General features: G+C 36.4%; 1 pseudogene; it reads right to left on the reverse strand.

The window, feature by feature from the left end:
* Positions 1-12,159: 12,159 nt before the first annotated feature.
* Positions 12,160-12,697, reverse strand: LOC116888647 (annotated as a pseudogene).
* Positions 12,698-20,866: the final 8,169 nt, after the last annotated feature.

Raw genomic sequence — 20,866 nt, forward strand, 5'->3', positions numbered from 1 at the left:
AATACATATAAACATATTCTATATTTCCTGTTTCAGGGAAAGCAGTTGGCAAATATTAGGTATTGTTGGTTGTTAGGTACAAAAGAGAATTAATCCTTAGCCTGATGACCTTGAGATTATACAGCTAACTAGTGCTCAAATCTTTGAGTAGTTCCTTGCAGGACTTATCCAAATATCCAATGAGGTATAAATCACTATGCACCCTCAGACAAGGTGCTAGATCCTCAGTGGCTCCGAAGTGATTTTGTAATGTACCATACAGCTACTGAAGTGTCTGGTGATGTAGGAGAAACATCTCTGTCTTGCTCAAACTATATGAAGTATGGATTCTTCATAAGGATGAGAGCAAGAGAACTGAGTTTCAAATTTTCTCCCAGTTTAGAGGATATTATAATTTCCCAAGACAGGTCTTGTAGACTTAACAGATGTTGAATTCACCATGTATCTGAAGATCATCTTGAACTTTGGGTCATCATACATCCACCTATGAAGTACTGAGATTATGGGCATGTACCATTACAAGTGTTTTGGGACGTTGTTCTTTTATGTTTTAGTTTCATCATATATGAAAACTACAATGCTATAGCACACAGCCCTCATGTAATGAAACAAACTTTCATAAAAAGGCACAATATGATTGTTGAGAGATCTATGGCACTAACTAGATAAAAGCTATGTTCACAGCACAAATGCAGAGGAGGTAGGACCCTTCTTGGAACAAGAGAAGGGATGGCTGTAGTTCTAGACCGTTTGTCTTTAGGAAGACTTTCCAGAGAAAAGCCTTTGGTAATCGGAACAGATGTAGCCCTGGCTACCATACGCCCTGAAAGTAAAAAAGAACTTCTGGAAAAAAAAATCATCAAACTAATGTCCTCACCGTATTACAGGATGGAAAATGTCAGCTTCCTTAGATTACTGGGTAGGGCTCCAAAGCAGAGAAAATTACATTCACAGCTAGAAATGGGAAATTTCTTTACTCTGAGGAGCTAAGCTAGCATTAAGAAAGTGGGTGGGTGGCTGTGACTTTTTCCTTCTTCCAAAGTTCTTGATGACTCTACTAAAATACTAAGAAAAGATGAGAAATGGATTAACTCTGCTCTATCTCTATTTATCTCAGAGTGGTCGAGACAATTTCTTAAATTTGAAAAGAGTGAATGGGATAATTATTGTCCATTATTGCTGTGACATCATTGCCAAGTGCTATGGATTGGGTATGTTACTTGGAAATTCATGTCCTAGAGATTTAGTCCCCAGTGTGGTGATGTCAATAGATGTGAAGACCCTTAAGAGGCAGTGTCCAATATGAGATCATTTCATCATTGGACACTACTCTTAGAATGGAAAAGTTTGGGGTTGGGGATTTAGCTCAGTGGTTGAATGCTTGCCTAGCAAGTGCAAGGCCCTGGGTTCAGTCCCCAGCTCCGGAAAAAAAAAGAAAAAAAACAAAGAATGGAGAAGTTTAGTCTTGGGGGACATGGTAAGAATTGGCTGTTATGAAAAGTGTAAGATTCCCCCCTTCCTCATCTCTGCATTTCTTATCTGGCCTGATTATTTTAACGTTTATTTTATTAACTATAATCTAGCATATAAAATAATGAGGTTTCTTATGACATTTTAAATATACATGTTATTTTACTTTGTTCTAATTCATTTCTCTCCATTTGTCTTCCCTAATCTTCCTGAAGAATAATCTCCACTTTTTGCTTTCCTGTCATGCAAACTCTATTGCCAACTACTCCCCTTCCCCTTTCGGTCACTTGGGATGTCTTCCTTCTCTGTTTTGCTCCACTTTGTAATTTCCAAGACCCATGTCTCACCTCATATATATGTTTATAAACATATATACAGATTTAGATTGTATTCAGCATGAGAGAAAGTATGCAATATTCATTTGAGCCTGGCTTATTTTAACATAATGATTTCCAGTTGATTACATTTTCTGCAAATATTAGGATTTCAGTTTTTCTTTACAGCTGAATATAATTCAGTCTTGTATTTGTACACCATTTTCTTTATCTATCCTTTTTTTGATGGACACTGAGGATGCTCTAATCTTCTAGCTACTGTGAATTTACAGCAGCAATAAATTTGAATGTGCACATATTTCATGTTATCTTAGAGTCCTTCACATATGTGAACAAAAAAGTTATAGTTGGGTGGTATCGTTGTTTTCTGAGAAACCTCTATGCCAGTTTCTATACTGGCCATAGAAATTTGTATCCGCAGCTGAAATAGATAAGCCTTCCTCATAGTTTTGCAAGCATTTGTTGTCCATTTTTTGGTGATCACTATTCCAAGTGATATGAGATGGAATATCAAAGAAGTTTTAATGTGCCCTTCCCTGATGTATGTAGAATATTTTATCAAATGCTTATTGGACATTTGTGTTTCTTTTTTTGAGAAGTGTCAATTTAGTTTACTATCTCAATTGTTGGTGGCCTTTTTGATGATCAATAATTACAGTTCCTTATGTACTCTAGATATTTACGATAGACAAATGACTAAATTTTAAACAATTATTTTATTAATTTTCTGTGAATTTTATACAGTTCAATTGTAGGGGCATTTGTCATCATTGTAAGGTTTACTCTTAACTATTATTTTTGGCTAGTACTGATAAATAGAGAAGCTACTGATTTTTATTTGTATACTAGTACACTGCTGAACATGTTTATCAAATCCAAGAGTTTTCTGGTGTATGTTTAAGGGTATTTTTAAGAAAACTATCCTATTTCTTGAAAATAAGCACAATTTCAGATTCTTTCTGTGATATCTGTACCTGTTGTATTTCTGGCATTTTTTTCTTTCACTCAAGTTAAACAACATATTATATTGAATAAGTTGAGAGAGCAGGAACCTTTATCCTGTTCCTGACCTGAAAGAAAATACTTTTTAAATTTACCCTCTTTAGTATAAAGTTGGGTATAGATTTCTCATAAATTCTCTTTATTATATTTATGGATATTTCTTAATTCCAGATTTTTCATAATTATCACCATGAAGTGATATTAAACTCTGTAGAAGACTTGACAAGTTTCCTTCACCTTTTGACTCAATCTGTGGGTGTGTTTACCTGTGAGGTATATTTTTTGTAGTAAGAGATAGTATTTAAATCCACTGCTTCTCTTTAAAATAATCATTACTGCAAAGCACAATAGTCCTAAAAGAATAGTGGAATGAAAAAAGTGACACATATAGATCAAGAACAATACAAAAAGAAAAAAAAGGAAAGAAGGAAAAGGAAAGGAAGGACGAAATAAAGGAAGAAAGAAAGAAAAATAGAAGGAAAATAGCCCAATAATGATAAATGTAGGAGGAAATTTTCCTAAGTAAACAAATGGCTCCTCTTTTTTTTTTTTTTTTTTTTTTTTTTTTGTTAACTTGAGTATTTTCTTATTTACATTCTGGCAATCATCCCATAATCCCCCCCTTCCCCTTCTTGATAGGTGTTCCTCTCCCCATCCTCCCCCCCTTGCCCTCCCCCCAACAATCTAGTTCACTGGGGGTTCAGTCTTGCTTGGGACCAAGGGCTTCCCTTCCACTAATTGTCTTACTAGGATATTCATTACCTATAGAGGTCAGAGTCCAGGGTCAGTCCATGTATAGTCTTTAGGTAGTGGCTTAGTCCCTGGAAGCCTGATTGGCTGGCATTGTTGTTCATATGGGGTCTCAAGCACCTTCAAGCTCTTCCAGTTCTTTCTCTGATTCCTTCAACGGGGGTCCTGTTCTCAGTTCAGTGGTTTGCTGCTGGCATTCGCCTCTGTATTTGCTGTATTCTTGCTGTGTCTCTCAGGAGAGATCTACATGCGGTTCCTGTACCTTCAAAGGGGTGGGTCCTCACTAGAGGCCAAATGGAATGATCTTCCAACTTTGGCTTTTCATTTTCCAAAACTATGAAATTAATAAGCTCCTTTTCATTATAAATCATCTAAATATTTTGATATAGTAATAGAAGTAAACTAATATGGAATGGATCATATAGCTGAACCAGAGATACATTTATTGAGCTAAAGTAGAGCCCGTATATACTGAACCTCGACTGAAAGCTGATTCCTAATACATGCCCATAGTCTTCCATTTGAGCTGGAAAACTTGAAATTCTAGCTGGAGACTTAAGAAATAGTCACCATAAATTGCTCCTGTCTTATTATGCCAAGAGATGTTTTAATCTATATTAATCAAGGAAGTGAAAAGTCATGGGATAATTTGGAAGTGCTCATGAGAGCAAAGAGAAAGAGGTGCCTTTCAAGAAGGTCATCTGTTAGGCAGTAGGAGCGGAGTACTTATGAGCATGAGTACTGTGGAATCAAACAAACCTGATTTACATCCTGCCTCCGCCTCTGTGTTTTGAGCTGTATTTGATGTGGGATGAAAACAAATCAAATAAAAAATGCGTCCAATCTTTGTGGCTAAAAAAAAGGAGCATACAGCACATTATTTGATATATAAAAAGACCGAAAGTCCCTAATTTTCCCCATTGTATTTTTATTACAATGTGATAGATGTCAAACTAGAATTCTACACAATTGTACATATTTTTGTAAGCTGGTGGCTTAGTAAAATTATACCAATTTTTAGATCCCCAAAATGAGAACAGACACAAGGTGGGTATTCACTAAAGTGTACTGACTAGAACTCGGTTTTCCAAAGGACCTACCAATATTCCTTCTACCAATTTCATATTATGATGCAATGAGGAAAAAATATAACTTACAAAAATGCTAAAAATGATGGAAAGTTTTAAAACAATTAAAAGGGATTAGAAATCCAAAATTAATACTGTGAAGTTCAAATAAAGAATGATTCTTGGGGTTGGGGATTTAGCTCAGTGGTATAGCGCTTGCCTAGGAAGTGCAAGGCCCTGGGTTCGGTCCCCAGCTCCGAAAAAAAAGAACCAAAAAAAAAAAAAAAAAAAAAACAAAAGAATGATTCTTTCATACCATCTTATTTAACTTAACTATTGACTGTGAGAGTGGATATTTTATAAATGAAAAACCCGAGGCATTGAGGGGTACAGTAGCCCCAAATCATAGAGCAATATTAAAGGAAGAAAAAGAGATATTGAGTCAATGAGCCTGAAAGGATATTTCACCATAGTTGTAATCAATAGTCTTTACATGCTCATTTTTAGAAAGCTGCTCACGAAAATAAAAACAATATAAAATCACAGGTGAATATCCAAAGTCATGATTTCTTTGACTTGTGAAAGACAATCTAAATTCATCTGATATATTAGATCCAAAGCAGCAACTCTATGCACGAGTTTATTTTCATTGTTTGGTTTGGAGTATTTGTTTTCCTTTGAGCATGATCAACAGAGAACTTAGGAGAATGAAAAAAAAAAAAAAAGAACCCTAGTGAGAGAGATAAAATCAAGCTAATAGAAGTCAATGACTGGTATGGAATTTCAGATTGTAAGATGTGGGGTTCATTGCAATATGGCCTCAGCTAATGGTGTCAATAGGTTGTTATGCTAAGAGTTCAGAATTTCTCTCTCTCTCTCTCTCTCTCTCTCTCTCTGTTTATTCTCTCAGGGTCTCTCTCTCAACCTGTTTTAGATGGCCTCATACAAACTTACTATATAGCCAATAGTGACCTTGAATTTCTTTTTTCCCCTACATTTGCCCTTTTATTAAACATAGATTCTTCTTCTATATGATATAATCAGAATTTCTCAATAAAGTTTATCAGTCCACTGACTTCTGTAAAGTTGCCTTATTATCCGATTGTTTCTCATTGGTTTAGCTTATATGCTCCCTCTCCATATCCCCAAGTCCATGAGACATTAAGAAAATGAATCCAGAATCACCTTTGATGTTTGGAATCAATTTCAGAGTTTCACTTCATGTAACGCTGCAGATATATCTGCAAACTGTGGTATAATTAAAATAGTAGATCATGAGCTCTAGTAGTTAATATATCTGTAGTAATCCGAAGTTGTTCAGCTGTGAAAACTTCTATCACTGCTCTAGAATTCCATTGCTGTTCTGGCTATCCCCAACCTACCAGCAATACACGTTTTGTTTTGTTTTGTTCCCTCATTAATAGAAAATAAAGAAAATATAAAGCATAAAATGCAGTTAGGGGACCTTAGATCAATATTGGTCCTACATGCTAACTTGCTCATAAAAGCACTGAAAGGAATTAGGAATATGGTCATGACTGTATCTATCCTCCCAAGACTTTAGATTTTGTTTATAAAATGTTCATTAAATTTCAATCCTCTTGGGCTTGGTAGGCACCAGTGGGAGGAGAAGTCCTTGGTCCTGCCAAGGCTGGAACCCCCAATGTAGGGGAATGTCAGGGCAGGGGGGCGGGAAGGTGGATGGTTGGGTAGGGGAACACCCTCACAGAAGAAGGGGAAGGGGATGAGATAGAGGACTTATAAACAGGAAACTGGGAAAGGGAATAACATTTGAAATGTAAATAAAAATATCCAATAAAATTAAAAAAAATATCAATCCTCTGCTGTAAAGGGTGAACTGAATGAACTATAAGAACAATGTTTTATGGTTATGGGGACCTATATGTTTCCTGTCTTCACCCTTATTTATATTAACATTTTCTGAGTTTCATGTTCCTATGCGTATCATATAGTAATACCTGTATTAGCTGTCAGTGATTTGTTGAGAACATTTTCAATTATTAACCTTTTTGATTTATCCTTTGTCACTATTATTTAGTAAAGATAAATAATAACAGAGGTAAGTCGAATTACATCTGACAAAGTGTTATTTAAATTAGGTGATTACAGGCAAGGTTTTCTGTTGCTTCATTTCATTATTGAAGAGGATATCTGATTTTTACCCCCAACACACTTATATATTAAAAACTAAACAATTGCTTTATTCCTTATCACGTGTCTAGTCATAAAATCGATGGCTGTTGTTGGTTAATGGATTTTTGTCTTATGTGAATAAGATATAACAATTTACTCAATATCCCCAAGAATTTAATCCCTGAATTCAATTGAAGCAGTGTGTCTTAAAATTTACTCGTTAAATTATGTTCAAGTGGTTTTCAAATAACCTTCATTTTCATAGAGTTACACATATATTTCTCAAGTGATTCCTTAATTTTTTAAAAAAATGATCTTTGTGTGGATGAATGAATCAAAAATTTAAAAACAGAGCGTATGGCTTTCATTTTTGGGCTTCATATTGCCCTTTGATATAAACTAGTATAGATATTAATTGACTTCCTGGCAAGTTCTGGGACACTGGCTTATCTGTTAACTCTCTTTTGTAAAATCCTAAACCCTTGACTTACATTGGTTCCTGTGCTTCTCTGCACAGGTTCCTCTTCCAAACCTGAATGCTTAGTACCAGTCTCTAGACAGTCCTCAGATTATTTGCGCACTGGATAGGATAATTATACAAACATCCCTCATGGATTAATGAAAATTAGTCATGAAACATAAAAGGAATTATGTTTCAAGTTGGGACTCCCTATTTACATATTTCCTACAAGTAAACAATTATAAAATAGCTCAAGTCTAGTTATAAAACTGCTAAGACAAACTATGGAGTATGTTTATGTAGAAACGTCAGTAAATACATTGTTGGCAAGGTAACGATGTGCTCTCTGCTATTATCCATGGTGATCTGTGGCCTTAACAGAATTATTTCCATTTAGATATTTTCCTTGATTTGTTTCCACATGATCTGATCTATCGTTGGGACTTCAAGTTATAGAAAAGTTCATAGACATTGCAAAATCCTCACTGAAAACAAGAGTTGATTAACCTTGTGCAAAGTGGATGAAAATAAATCTTTTGGCAGCAGCCACATGTGGGCTTGTGGCTAATGAACATTTTGGATCCATGCCCAGGACGTGAATCTTCCATGTACACAGGTTTGCTAAGATTGCAACAAGTCTGAAACAGGCTGGGTAGCAATTTAATAAAATGTCCCCATGTGAGAAGCAAGTTAAAAGCTCTAATGTCATTATGCTGACCCAGAAACAGGCTTTAAACTGCTTTGGTTTTTGTTTTCTCCTCGCATATTGAGCAGTTAGGCAAAAATTAAAGATGACATTCAAATATGTTTACTGTTTTAAAAAATAGCACATTTTCTAGAGTTGGATGGAAGTTTTAATTTTTGTTCAAACATAATAATTATACATGCAGATAGGATACAGCGTGATAATTAAATATAAATATAAAATACACTGTGGAATTATCAAATTATGGTGACTTATAGTTCTTATTATATTTGGCATCTCAAAATTTTTCTCCTGTTCTTCTCTGTAAAAATATAAAATAAGTTGCTGCAAACTATAGTTATCTTAGTATTTTGTGAAACACCCAAACTTGTCCTTTCCAACTGAATTTTATCACCCATTAACCAACTTCCTTCTATGTTCGCCCACCTGCTTCCTCTCCGAGCCTCTGATAATCACTGCATTCTCACCCACAGGATGAAGCTTTTCAGCTTCTGTGTGTGAATGAATACATGCTGCACTTGTGTTCTTGTGCCCACTCCGTTTACATAGTGTCCTCCAGTTGTGTACATCTTACCAAAATAACAAGATTCCCTAGTTTTTTTCATGACTCTGTTCATCCACCAATATACAAGTCTATGGATCTAATTATAATGGAGCCTTAACTAGGGATGAAATGAACGTGGTATGTAGATGTTTCTTCAAAATGTATATTTCATTCTTCTGGCTATATACCTGGAAGTAGAAGAATTGGGAAAGTAGTAATTCTATTTTTGTTTCTACGGTGCTGAAGATAAAACCCATGGCTACAAAGCTAGTCAAGCACTCTCCCACAGAGATGCACTTCCAACTCCTGTTTTATTTTTAGTATGTTGCTTTTTGTACATTCGATATGCTACTTTTTTCTTTTGACTGAAGCAATTTTCCTTTCTCCCCACCATCAGTAACCTCGGTTATTTTTTGCGTTTTTATCAGTAGCCATTCTAACCATGCAAGAGGATATGTCTTATCATGTTTGTCATCTGGGTTTGCCTAATGATCACAAATGTACTTCAGTTTTCAAAATAGTTTGAGGTTCATAACAGCACTAACTGAGAAGTACAAGAACTTCCTCTATACTCTCTCACCACAAACATCCTCTTCTTCCACTATCAGCATCCCATATTGTAGTGATGTATTTGTTTTGATCAATACACTTATATTATTATTATTATTATTATTATTATTATTATTATTATTATACATACTCCTTAATTTTCATTAAGTTTAACTGTTTGTGTTAAACACTCTACAGTTTTGGTATATCTATAATGACACATGTATCACTGTAATATTTAATTTAACATAGACTAATTTTGTGGCCTGAAAAATCCTCTGTAATCTCTCTTTTCAATATCTTTTCCTTTTGCCCACTGCCTGACAGCCATTTGTATTTTTATTGTTCCTTCAGATTTTCCTTTTCCAGAATGTATCCAATTGATAGCATACAATGTGTAGATTTTTTTCATACTGTCTTCTTTTATTATATGTGAGTTTCCTTAATTCGTCTTAATGGCTTTATAAGTTACTTCTGTTGAGTCCTAAATTATATTACAATATCTGGATATATTAGCCAATTAATGTGCCCATCTACCAAAGAGCATATTGGTTGTCTCTGGGTCAGTGAAATTATGAATAAAGCTGCCAAAATATGCATGTGCATTTTTGTATGGTCAAAACTTTAATTTTCGCAGTGAAATACCAAAGAAGACAAATCTTAGCTGATATAATAAGAGGATGTTGAGTTTTATTTTTACAAAATCCTACCAGACTGATTTTAAAAGCAGTTCCGTTGTACATTCCCATCCAAAATGAAAAAGTTAGTTCTTGTTGCTCCATATCATGGGCAGCATTTGGGATTTCCTGTCACTTTTGGTCAACCCTTTTAGACAGACACTCAGGGATACCTCAACTGTTGTTTTAATTTATAATTCCCTAACATTATATATACAATTCCATTCTCCTCCCATTCTTACTGTATTACATTTTATGTGAATATTCCTTTTCAAATGATTCCTATGTTTGATTTAGTTTGCAGTACGCATTTGTGTGAATCAAAGTCCATTTTAAGTTGCAATGAGGTATAACTCCTATTACTGTATTACTATTGTAACTAGTGTTGTAATTGCTCCTTCCCATTCGTCCCATCATTATTTCCATTTAGTACAAAAAAATACATATGAATGAGCAACTAAGTAAAAAGATTAACATTACATTACCACCACCCTTCCTTCTGATGAATACAAGTTTCCCCTCTGTAGATATCTCTTGCCAAGCATGTCTACTGATGAAGATGGTGTCTGGTCGGCTTTTACTCTGGAAGGATGCTTCTGTAAACACTGCTTTCTAGATTAGTGAAAATTTACTTGTAACACTAACTATTTCACTCCGTCTCTCACTGCTAGCAGATTTTATAAAAAACAATCTGTTATGACTCTTCCCTTTGCTCCTGAATAAGCATGAATCATCCCTATCATTAAAAAATAGATCTAAATTTCTAATGTCAGAAAATAATAAGGCCTAGGGTCAGATTATTGCTTTGCCCTGGTATAAGATTGTTTTAATCTTAAGAGGAAGAAACTTTTCTTAATTGGTGATCTTCATGATTACTAGATCGTTGTTTAATACCCGATATGAATTTTGGAAAAACACCCTGAAGTTATTATTTATGTTCCTTCTTACATTGTATGGATAGCCCTAGGATTATCTCTTTTGATTTCTTATATTAATTTTAGTTATTCTTGACAATTTCATACAAAGACACAATGAAACATGATCATATCCACATTCATTTTTTCCTATCCAGTTCCCCTCAAGTCCCCTCTAACATGACACACTCCCAACTTCATATCCTCATTTTCTTATTGTTTTTGATAACCTACTAAGTCTAAATTGGTGTCTCTATATGTATGGAACCATCTACTGAAACAAAGGAAATCTACAGATTCCCTGTTCTCTTGGCTTTATAACTTGAGACTTTTCCGTTGTCATACAGTCAAGCTCACAGAGTCCTTCCCCAACCTTGGTAGTGTGTTAGCCTAACAAAGATATTCTTCATTATGGATGCACTGGATTTTTCAATGATTTTGTTTCTGACATAAAACAGTTATAGTTTTATATATACATATGCATATATATATATAAGCATATATATATGAGCAATTAGGTTAAAATAGACTTTACTTTCAATTATTCCTTATGACAAATGCCATACATGTAGTGGTGTAGAACACACTATATGAATGTGTCTATAAAATATAAAAACCAGAGTATGGTAATTGATATCACCTTAAATATTTTCCATATCCATGTGTTGGAGTATTGAAGACTTTGCTTGCTAGCTATTTTCATATATTACATTAGGGTTTTTTAATATCAGTGTCCATTATTGTTGTTGTTGTTGTTGTTGCATAGGGTTCCAGGAGAGACCTCGTGACTGCATATAGGTTAAAGACTTCTTTTTTAAAAAAAATTTAAACTCAAATTTTTCCCCTCCCACACACACAGTTCCTCATCCCATGCCTTCTAGTCCCTGAATCCAAGAGGATGTCCCCATCTCACCCCCCCACCCATACCCCCACCCCTGCCAGGCCTTCCCACTCCTTGAGGCCTAGTTCTTTCCCACTGAGGGCAGACCAGGAAGTCCTCTTCTGTATATGTGTATGAGGCCTCGGACTAGCTCGTGTATGCTGTCTGGTTGGTGATCCAGTGTCTGCGAGATCTCAGAGATCCAGGTTAGTTGAAACTACTGGTCTTCCTATGGGGTAGCCCTCTTCTTAGCTTCTTCCAGCCTTTTCCTAATTCAGCCACCGGAGTTCCTGACTTCAGTACATTGATTGGGTATAAGTATCTGCCTCTATCTCAGTAAGCTGCTTGTTGGCCCTTTCAGAGGATAGCCATGCTAAACTCCTGTCTGTAATCTGGTTCTTGAGATTCCTCTGTTATAAGTTCTCTGTTTGGTCTATACCCCATCTTTTTAGAACATCTGAATTTTTAATCCTTCTTTATGGGTTACTTAGACCACTTTTGAGTAAGGAAACTGTAGAAAGATAGTAACTCTCACAAGGTGATGCCAGTTAGTGGCACATGTCAATGTCTACAGAGTCCTGCTTTGCTGGATGTCCGAAAGTACTGCTCAGGATCTCTGCTCAAACTTGCTGAAATCACGCATGGCAGATTTTAGTCCACAGGTCGCTTTCCCCCATATTTCTTTGTAAACTCTTCAGCATTTTTTAAGGTCGGTCCTTAAGAGTATTCTTCCTCTAAGTCAGCCCAGAGTGGGTGCTCAAGCTGGAAGTCAATCACCAGTAATATGAGGCACTAGATTACGTGGAGAGTCTTGGTGACTGGCTTCAAGTTTTCAGCAGTAATTACTGGCAGACAGAGCTGCCCCTTCTCATCTATGTTAGGGTGGGATAACTTTGTTTGAAATGTGATCTTGGGTGGTTGGAATGAATGCTCTGCTGGAATCTCAAGAACCAGATTACAGACAGGAGCCTAGCATGGTCATCCTCTTAAAGGGCCAACAAGCAGCTTACTGAGATAGAGGCAGATACTTCAATTCTGCAGGCTCCCTCATCATATGGAGAGTTCTTAGGAACAATAAGCCCTTGCCAAGTGAATAAATTAGCTTCATCAACCTAGATGTTATGGAAGTTTTTCATTCCACATTTATAGTTCTCTCCAACTCGTACATCGGCCTCCTAGTGACTGCCATCTTGGATCTGGTGCTGCTGCTTCCTCCCTATAACCCATTTTTTTATTGTATTTTTTAGTTTTTTGGTGGCTAGTTTCTTGAGTTCTTTATATATTTTGCATATTAGCCCTCTATTGGATATGGAGTTGGTGAAGTTACCTTCCCAATCCAGAGGTTGCGAATTTGTCCCATTGACTATGTCCTTTGCCTTGCAGAAACTTTTAAGTTTGATGAGGTCCCATTTATCAATTCTGGATCTTAGAGCCTGAACCATTAGAGTTCTACTTGAGAAATTTCCCCCAGTGCCAATGGGTTTAAGACTCTTTCATACATTCTGTTGTATTAGATTAAGTGTATATGGTTTTTTGTTGAGGTCCTTGATAAACTTGGACTTCAGCTTTGTGCAAGGTGACAAATATGGATCTATTTTCATTTTTCTACATACAGACAGCCAACTAGACCACCACCATTTATTGAAGATGCTTTCTTTTTTTCCGTTGTTTATGTTTGGCATCATTGTCAAATACCATACAGTTTCTATCATGATTGCTCTGTAATACAGCTTGAGGTCAGAGATGGTGATTCCCCCAGAAGTTCTTTTACTGTTGAGAATAGTTTTCACTATCATGGGTTATTTGTTATTCCGAATGACAAATTTGAAAATTGCTCTTTCTAACACTATGAAGAATTGAGTTGGAATTTTGATTGGGATTACATTGAATCTGTAGATCACTTTTGGTAAAATGGCCATTTTTACTATATTAATCCTGCCGATCCATGAGCATGGGAGATCTTTCCATCTTCTGAGATCTTCAATTTCTTTCTTCAGGGACTTGAAGTTCTTATCATACAGATCTTTCACTTGCTTGGTTAGAGTCATACTGAGGTATTTTATATTATTTCTGAATATAGTGAAGGCTTTCATTTCTCTAATTTCTTTCTCAGCCTGTTTACCCTTTGTGTAGAGGAAGGCTACTGATTGTTTGAGTTAATTTTATATCCTGCCACTTTGCTGAAGTTGTTTCTTGGCTGTAGGAGTTCTCTGGTGAAATTTTTGGAGTCACTTAACTAAACTATCATATTATCTGCAAATAGTGATATTTTGACTTCTTTTCAAATTTGTATCCCTTTGACCTCTTTTGTTGTCTAATTGCTCTGGAAAGGACTGCAAGTACTATATTTAATAGGTAGGGAGAGAGTGGGTAGACTTGTCTAGTCCCTGATTTTAGTGGGATTATTTCAAGTTTCTCTTCATTTATCTTGATGTTGGCTACTGGTTTGCTGTATAATGCTTTTACTATGTTTAGGTATATACCTTGAAATTCCTGATCCTCCCAATACTTTTTTTCATCTTTATTAACTTGGGTATTTCTTTACTTATATTTATTGTTATTCCCTTTTCCTGTTTCCAGGCCAACATCCCTCCCCCCCCTCCCCTTCTCTATGGTGTTCTCCTCCCATCCTCCCCCATTACCGCCTGCCCCAATAATCACATTCACTGGGGTTCAGTCTTGGCAGGGGACCAAGGGCTTCCTTCCACTGGTGTTCTTACTAGGCTATTCATTGCTACCTATGAGGTTGGAGCCCAGGGTCAGTCCATGTATGAAGGTCTGATAGAATTCAGCACCAAACCCTTCTGGTCCTGCCCTTTGTTTGGTTGGGAGACTATTAATGACTGCTTCTATTTCTTTAGGGATTATGGGAATGTTTAGATGGTTTATCTGATCCTGATTAAACTTTGGTACCTGGTATCTGTCTAGAAAATTGTGCATTTTGTCCAGATTTTCCAGTTTTGTGAATTATAGGCTTTTGTAGTAGGATTTGATGATGTTTTGGATTTCCTCAGTTTCTGTTGTTATGTCTCTCTTTTCATTTCTGATTTTATTAATTTGGATACTTTCTTTGTGCCCTCTGGTTAGTCTGGCTAAGGGTTTATCTATCTTGTTTATTTTCTCAAAGAACCAGCTCCTGGTTTTGTTGATTCTTTGTATAGTTCTTTTTGTTTCTACTTGGTTGATTTCAGCCCTGAGTTTGATTATTTCCTGGAATCTACTTCTCTTGGCTGAATTTGCTTCTTTGAGTTCTGGAGCTTTCAGGTGTGCTATCAAGCTGCTAGTGTATGCTCTCTCTTTTTGGAGGTACTCAGAGCTATGAATTTTCCTCTTAGCACTGCTTTCATTATGTCTCATATGTTTGGGTATATTCTGCCTTTGTTTTCATTACATTTTAAAATGTCTTTAATTTCTTTATTTCTACCTTTACCAAGTTATTACTGAGTAGTGCATTGTTCAGCTTCCATGTGTATGTGTGCTTTCTTTCTTTTTGTTGTGATTGAAGACTAGCCTTAGTCCATGATGACCTCCTAGGATACATGGAATTAGCTCTATCTTCTTGTATCTGTTGAGGTCTGTTTTGTGACCAATTATATGGTCAATTTTGGAGAATGTACCATGAGGTGCTGAGAAGAAGATATATTCTTTTGTTTTAGGATGAAATGTTTTATAGATATGTTAAATCTATTTGGTTCATAACTTCTGTTAGTTTCTCTATCTCTCTGTTTATTTTCTGTGTCCGTGATATGTCCATTAATGAGAGTGGGGTGTTGAAGTCTCCTACTATATTGTATGAGGTGCCATGTGTGCTTTGAGCTTTAGTAAGGTTTCTTTTATGAATATTGATGCCCTTGCATTTGGAGCATAGATATTAAAAATTGAGAGTTCATCTTGGTGGGTTTTTTTCCTTTGTTGAGTATGAAGTATTATTCCTTATCTTTTTGGATAACTCTTAGTTGAAGGTCTATTTCCTTCTATATTAGAATGGCTACTCCAGCTTGTTTCTTGGGAGCATTTGCTTGGGAAAAATTTTTCCAGTCTTTTATTCTGAGGAAATGTTTTTTGTCACTGAGATGTGTTTCCTATATGCAACAAAATGCTGGGTCATATTTATGTATACTGTCTGTTAGTTTATGTCTTTTTATTGGGTAATTGAGTTCATTGATGTTGAGAGATATTGGGGACCAATGACTTTTGATTCCTATTATTTTTGTTGTTAGAGGTGCAATTATGTTTGGGTGGCTATCTTCTTTTCAGTTAGTTAAAAAACACTACTTGCTTGCTTTTCTAGGGTGTAGTTTCCTTCCTTGTGTTGGAGTTTTTCATTTATTATCTTTTGTACGGCTGGATTTGTGGAAAGATATTGTATAAATTTGGTTTTGTCATGGAATACCTTGGCTTCTCCATCTATATGTTTATCGAGAGCGTTTTGGATATAGTAGCCTTTATTGGCATTTGTGTTCTCTTAGGGTCTATATGACATCTGCCCAGGATCTTCTAGCTTTCTTAGTCTCTGTTGAGAAGTCTGGTATAATTTTGATAGGTCTGCCTTTATATCTTACTTGATCTTCTTCCCTTACTGCTTTTAATATTTTCTTTGTTTTGTGCATTCGGTGTTTTGACTATTATGTGACAGGAGGAATTTCTTTTCCAGTCCAATCTATTTGGTGTTCTGTGTGCTTCTTATCTTTGTGGGCATCTTTCTTTAGGTTAGGGACGTTTTCTTCTATAATTTTGTTGAAGATATTTACTGTCCTTTTACACTGGCAATCTTCATTCTCTTCTATACCTATTACCTAAAGCTTGATCTTCTCATTGTGTCCTGGATTTCTTGGATGTTTTGGGTTAGGAGCTTTTTGCCTTTTTGCCTTTTCTTTGTCTATTTTGTCAATGTTTTCTATGGTATCTTCTGCCCCTGATATCTTCTCTTCTATCTTTTATATTCCTTTGATGATGCTTGTATCTATGACTCCTGATCTATTTCCTTGGTGTTCTATCTCCAGGTTTTTCTCTCTTTTTTATTTCTTTATTGTTTTTTATTTCCATTTTTAGATCCTGGATGATTTTGTTCAATTCCTTCATGTGTTTGGTTGTATTTTCCTGTAATTTTTTTAAGGAACTTTTGGGTTTCCCCCTTAAGGGCTTCTACCTGTTTACCTGTGTTATTCTGAATTTCTTTAATGGAGTTATTTATGCCCTTTTTAAAGTACTCCAACATCATCATAAGATGTGATTTTTAAATCATACTGTTGCTTTTCCCATGTGTTGGGGTATCCAGTACTTGCTGTGGTGGGAGAAATGGGTTCTGATGATGCCAAGTGGCCTTGGTTTCTCTTGCTTAGGTTCTTACACCTGACTCTCACCATCACCAGATGTTTTCTGGTCCTTTGAGCTGGGACTTGTTTACTCTCTTCTATTGCTATTATTTTTCAATTTCGTCTTTTCATAGTCCCCTGGATTTCCAGGATGTTTTGGGTTAGGAATTTTTCACATTTTGTGTTTTCTTTGACTATTGTGTCAGTATCCTCTAAGATATTGTCTATGCCTGAGATTTTGTCTTCTATCTTTTTTATTTTGTTGGTGATGCTTACATCTGTAACTCCTGACCTCTTTCCTAGGTTTTCCATTTCCAGAGTTGCCTACATTTGTGTTCTGTTTATTGCTTCTACTTCCACTTTTAGTTTTGGCTGCTTTATTCAAGTCCTTCATCTCTTATATTTTTCTATATTTCTTTAAGGGATTTATTTCCTCTTTAAGTTCTTCTACCTGTTTACCTGTGTTTTCCTTTTAGTGAGTTATGTCCTCCTTATATGTCTCTATTATCTTTATGAGATAAGATTTTAGATCAGCATCCTGGTTTTCATGTGTGTTGGGGCATCTAGGGCTTGTTGTGGTAAAAGAACTGTGTTCTGATGGTACCAAAGTATATTGACTTCTGTGGCTTATGATCTTGTGCTTGTCTCTTGCCACTTGGTGATCTCAGGTCTTAACTGAACCGAGTGTGTCTGTCTGGAGACTGCCTACTGTGTCCCTGGCTCTAGCAGATCTGGGAGGCCTTCAGACTGTTGGGTCTTAAGAGTAGCACTCATACTGTTGACATGCCCTGTTAACTTGGGTGCAGCAAAGTCTGGAAGGCCTTCAGACTTTGGGCTTTTCAGAGGAGCATATAAGTTGATGAATTGTTGTTTTGCATACAGTAGATCTCCTGGGATACCTCCACACTGTAGGTTCTTCAGGGGGACAGACATGTTGATGATCTGCCCTGGTGGGAAGGGAGGTGGAGTTCAAAGAGTGGGGATGGATCCTGAGTCTACTGACCTCCTCAGGGTTCCCATCTGTTGCCCTGGATGCAGCAGATCTTCTAAGAGGCCTTCAAGTCTGTGGGGTCTTTTGCAGGGCAAACAAGGTGATGATCTTCCCTTGTAGTAGACCAGGCCAGACTACATTGGTTTTTTCAATGATAATTACCTCAATGTGCTGCCAACCATTTGCAGATATTTGGCCTGTCCAACTTCACCTGTACCTGGTAGACATCTATTCTCCTTCCTCTCACCTGATTAGTCTTCTCAGTTTCTCATATCCACCGCTTTATTCTCTAGGTGGTAAGAGCAGGTTATTTAACTTAATGCATTGGCATGTAGTCTTTGAACATGTGTTACACTGTTGTAAATCTGTTAACATGTGCATTTTGTCACAACTTAGATTGTCCATTCCTGTATACATGACCCATATATTCTTGTTGTGGAATGTATCATTTCTAATAATATCTTTGGTATATTAGTCAGAGTTTGGTTCAGTTTGGTTTTCAAGTTTTAAATATTGATTTCATTAGTGACTTTTTAATGTTTTTATAGATAATGGATATAATTACAAAATATTATTCTGGATTCATTTTTGTTGCTATAATGAAAATACTGTGACCAAACATAGCCTAGGGTACAAATGATTTATTTTATCTCATAATTCCAGGTTCATCTTAACAGGGAGATCACAGCAGGAACCGGAATCAGCTAATCATGTTATACTCATAGAAAAGAGCACACTTTTGCTTTTTATATAATTTTTTTCTTTTTATATATTCACTTCATATCCCATTCTTTGCCCCACTCCTCCTGGTCACCCCCTCTCACAATTCCTCCCTACCCCCCTCACCTTCTCTTCTGGGTGGCTGGAGGTTGCACTGGGTATCTCCTTACACTTACACATCAAATCTCTGCGAGGCTAGGCACATCCTCTCTCACTGAGGAGAGACAAGACAGCCCACATATAGGTAATAGCTTTAGGGATAGTCTCCTGTTTCAGTCAAAAGCAGAATTTTTATTCAATTTTATTTCCTGCATTTCTGAGTGGGTCTAGTTCATTTGGAGTCTTTCCATTGTCTTTCTGGCTTTTTATTCTGGGTTGAACATTTATTCTGAAAGGGAAACAAAAGAAACTGAGATAAATAGCCCTTTTGTAATTTACTGATAAGGTATGAGGTAGATGAAGTATTCCACAGTTTAGTAATTAGTCCCCAGTCTTTTGGTTAGCATGTACCTATGCCAAGTGAATGTGACAGGTGCTTCTTAAAATTTTATTTACCCTTTATGTGGGAGAGAAAAGCTGGTAAGGGCTAAGCTTGCTTACCTTTCTTCCTTTAAATCAAACATCAGTGAGCTACAATTTGATATTCACCTTTACTAACATAGAAGCCTGAAAAGGCTGGGTTTCTGTGTGTCCAGCAGCCCAGGGAGTTTAAGTGCTGATAAAAATCCAATGAATTGAGTTTTGATTAAATATTTTCTCCTCAGGGCATGCCTTGTTATAAAAGAACAGAATGCCCTGCTGCATTTCATAATGGTTACTTTCCCCCTCCACATGCTGATAACTCCAGAGGTTTTTTTTTCCCCCTATGATCTTCACTGTGAGAACCTGTAGGCGTTGGTGGAGCTCAACTCACAAAGGCAGGGAGTGTCCTCATACTGAGTGTCTTAAAAGTTTTCCACTCATACTTGTCCACTCGGACCCTCAGGGAACTTATGAACAGTAACTCAGGCCTTCCTCCCTCCACATTGGCTCTCATTGAAGTCTCAGTTTGTGAGTTTCTACTCTGGTAAGTTGGGAGCACTCTCTGTCTGTCTTTCTGCCTGCCTCTTTAACTTGGAGATGTTTGCTCACACTCGCCCATCTCTAGTATATGTTAAGAGCAGCTCTGATTTTTCCATTTTGTTTGGTTGTGTACTTGCATTTGGGACAGAGCATTTGCATTTAAGTTTGTTGCATGAGGACTATAAACGATAAGTAAACCTTAGAATTTTGGAAACATTTATTGCCTAGGCACTCTATCACTATCACGAGGCATCTTATGTTTTTGATGGGGGTGCAGACATGAAGCAGTCTCCCTCTTACCTCAGAATGATCCCTAATATTGCTAGGATGCATGAATGCCAGGGTTGTTAGCTATAGCACTATATCCAGATCCTTGGTTCCTTTCAGCATCAGCTACACTATTACTAAACTACCATATCATCATCACCACTACCTAGCATCCCTCCATACTCACAATCCTTTGTACATTTTTATAATGTTTAGAAATTACTCGGATTGAATGTCAGCTATGCACCCAGACATTTTTAAAGGGAAAAAATTTCAGTATTGATATAGTGTCTGTGATTGCTGCAACTTTTGAATAGTTACTATTCTTCCCAAGAGCTTAATAAAATAGCATTATGTTATTTGTTGTAGGAAAAAATGTAATTTCAAAATGGTATGAAGGAAGTGATGAGTAACCAAGGGTTCCATGCCCTCATGATGCAGCATCGGTAACTGGCTTCCTTAGCATTTGAGCTCATTTTTGGTATGAGAAGGGAGAGAGAAGGGAAGGGGGAATTTCCAGGGTGATGAATAGGAAGCAGAAAGAGAACTTATTGTACAGAGGAAGCTAAGAAAATATATCACAAATGAGTCAGGTGATCATATAGTAAGAATCACTGAGGAGGCATAAATGAAGACTAGAAATGAGTTTTCTAATTTAAGCATTCCCTAAGGATAATTCATTAGGTTCTTGCATCTAAACACAGATTGTCTGTTTCTTTTATTTAGAGAAGGCATTTATCAGATGTTCATGTTCAAAATACTAAATTACTTTGCACATTATTGTACTATAACCTGTTCTAGAGGTTTCTTCTCCTATTTAATGAACCTTATTCAATTTCCTCTTTATAAAAACTGGACATGTTTAATAATGGAATACGAAAGGGGGAATAGAATGAATTGGAAGAGGCATAGACATTTGGGAGTAAAAAAAAAAAGTCTCTCAGCCTATTCCTCGCTATCAAAAATCTCAATGCTTGAAAATGTAAGCTCATCTTCTGAGCCA

Source organism: Rattus rattus, chromosome 1, assembly GCF_011064425.1.
Source record: "Rattus rattus isolate New Zealand chromosome 1, Rrattus_CSIRO_v1, whole genome shotgun sequence".
In the NCBI taxonomy this organism is placed as follows: domain Eukaryota; kingdom Metazoa; phylum Chordata; class Mammalia; order Rodentia; family Muridae; genus Rattus; species Rattus rattus.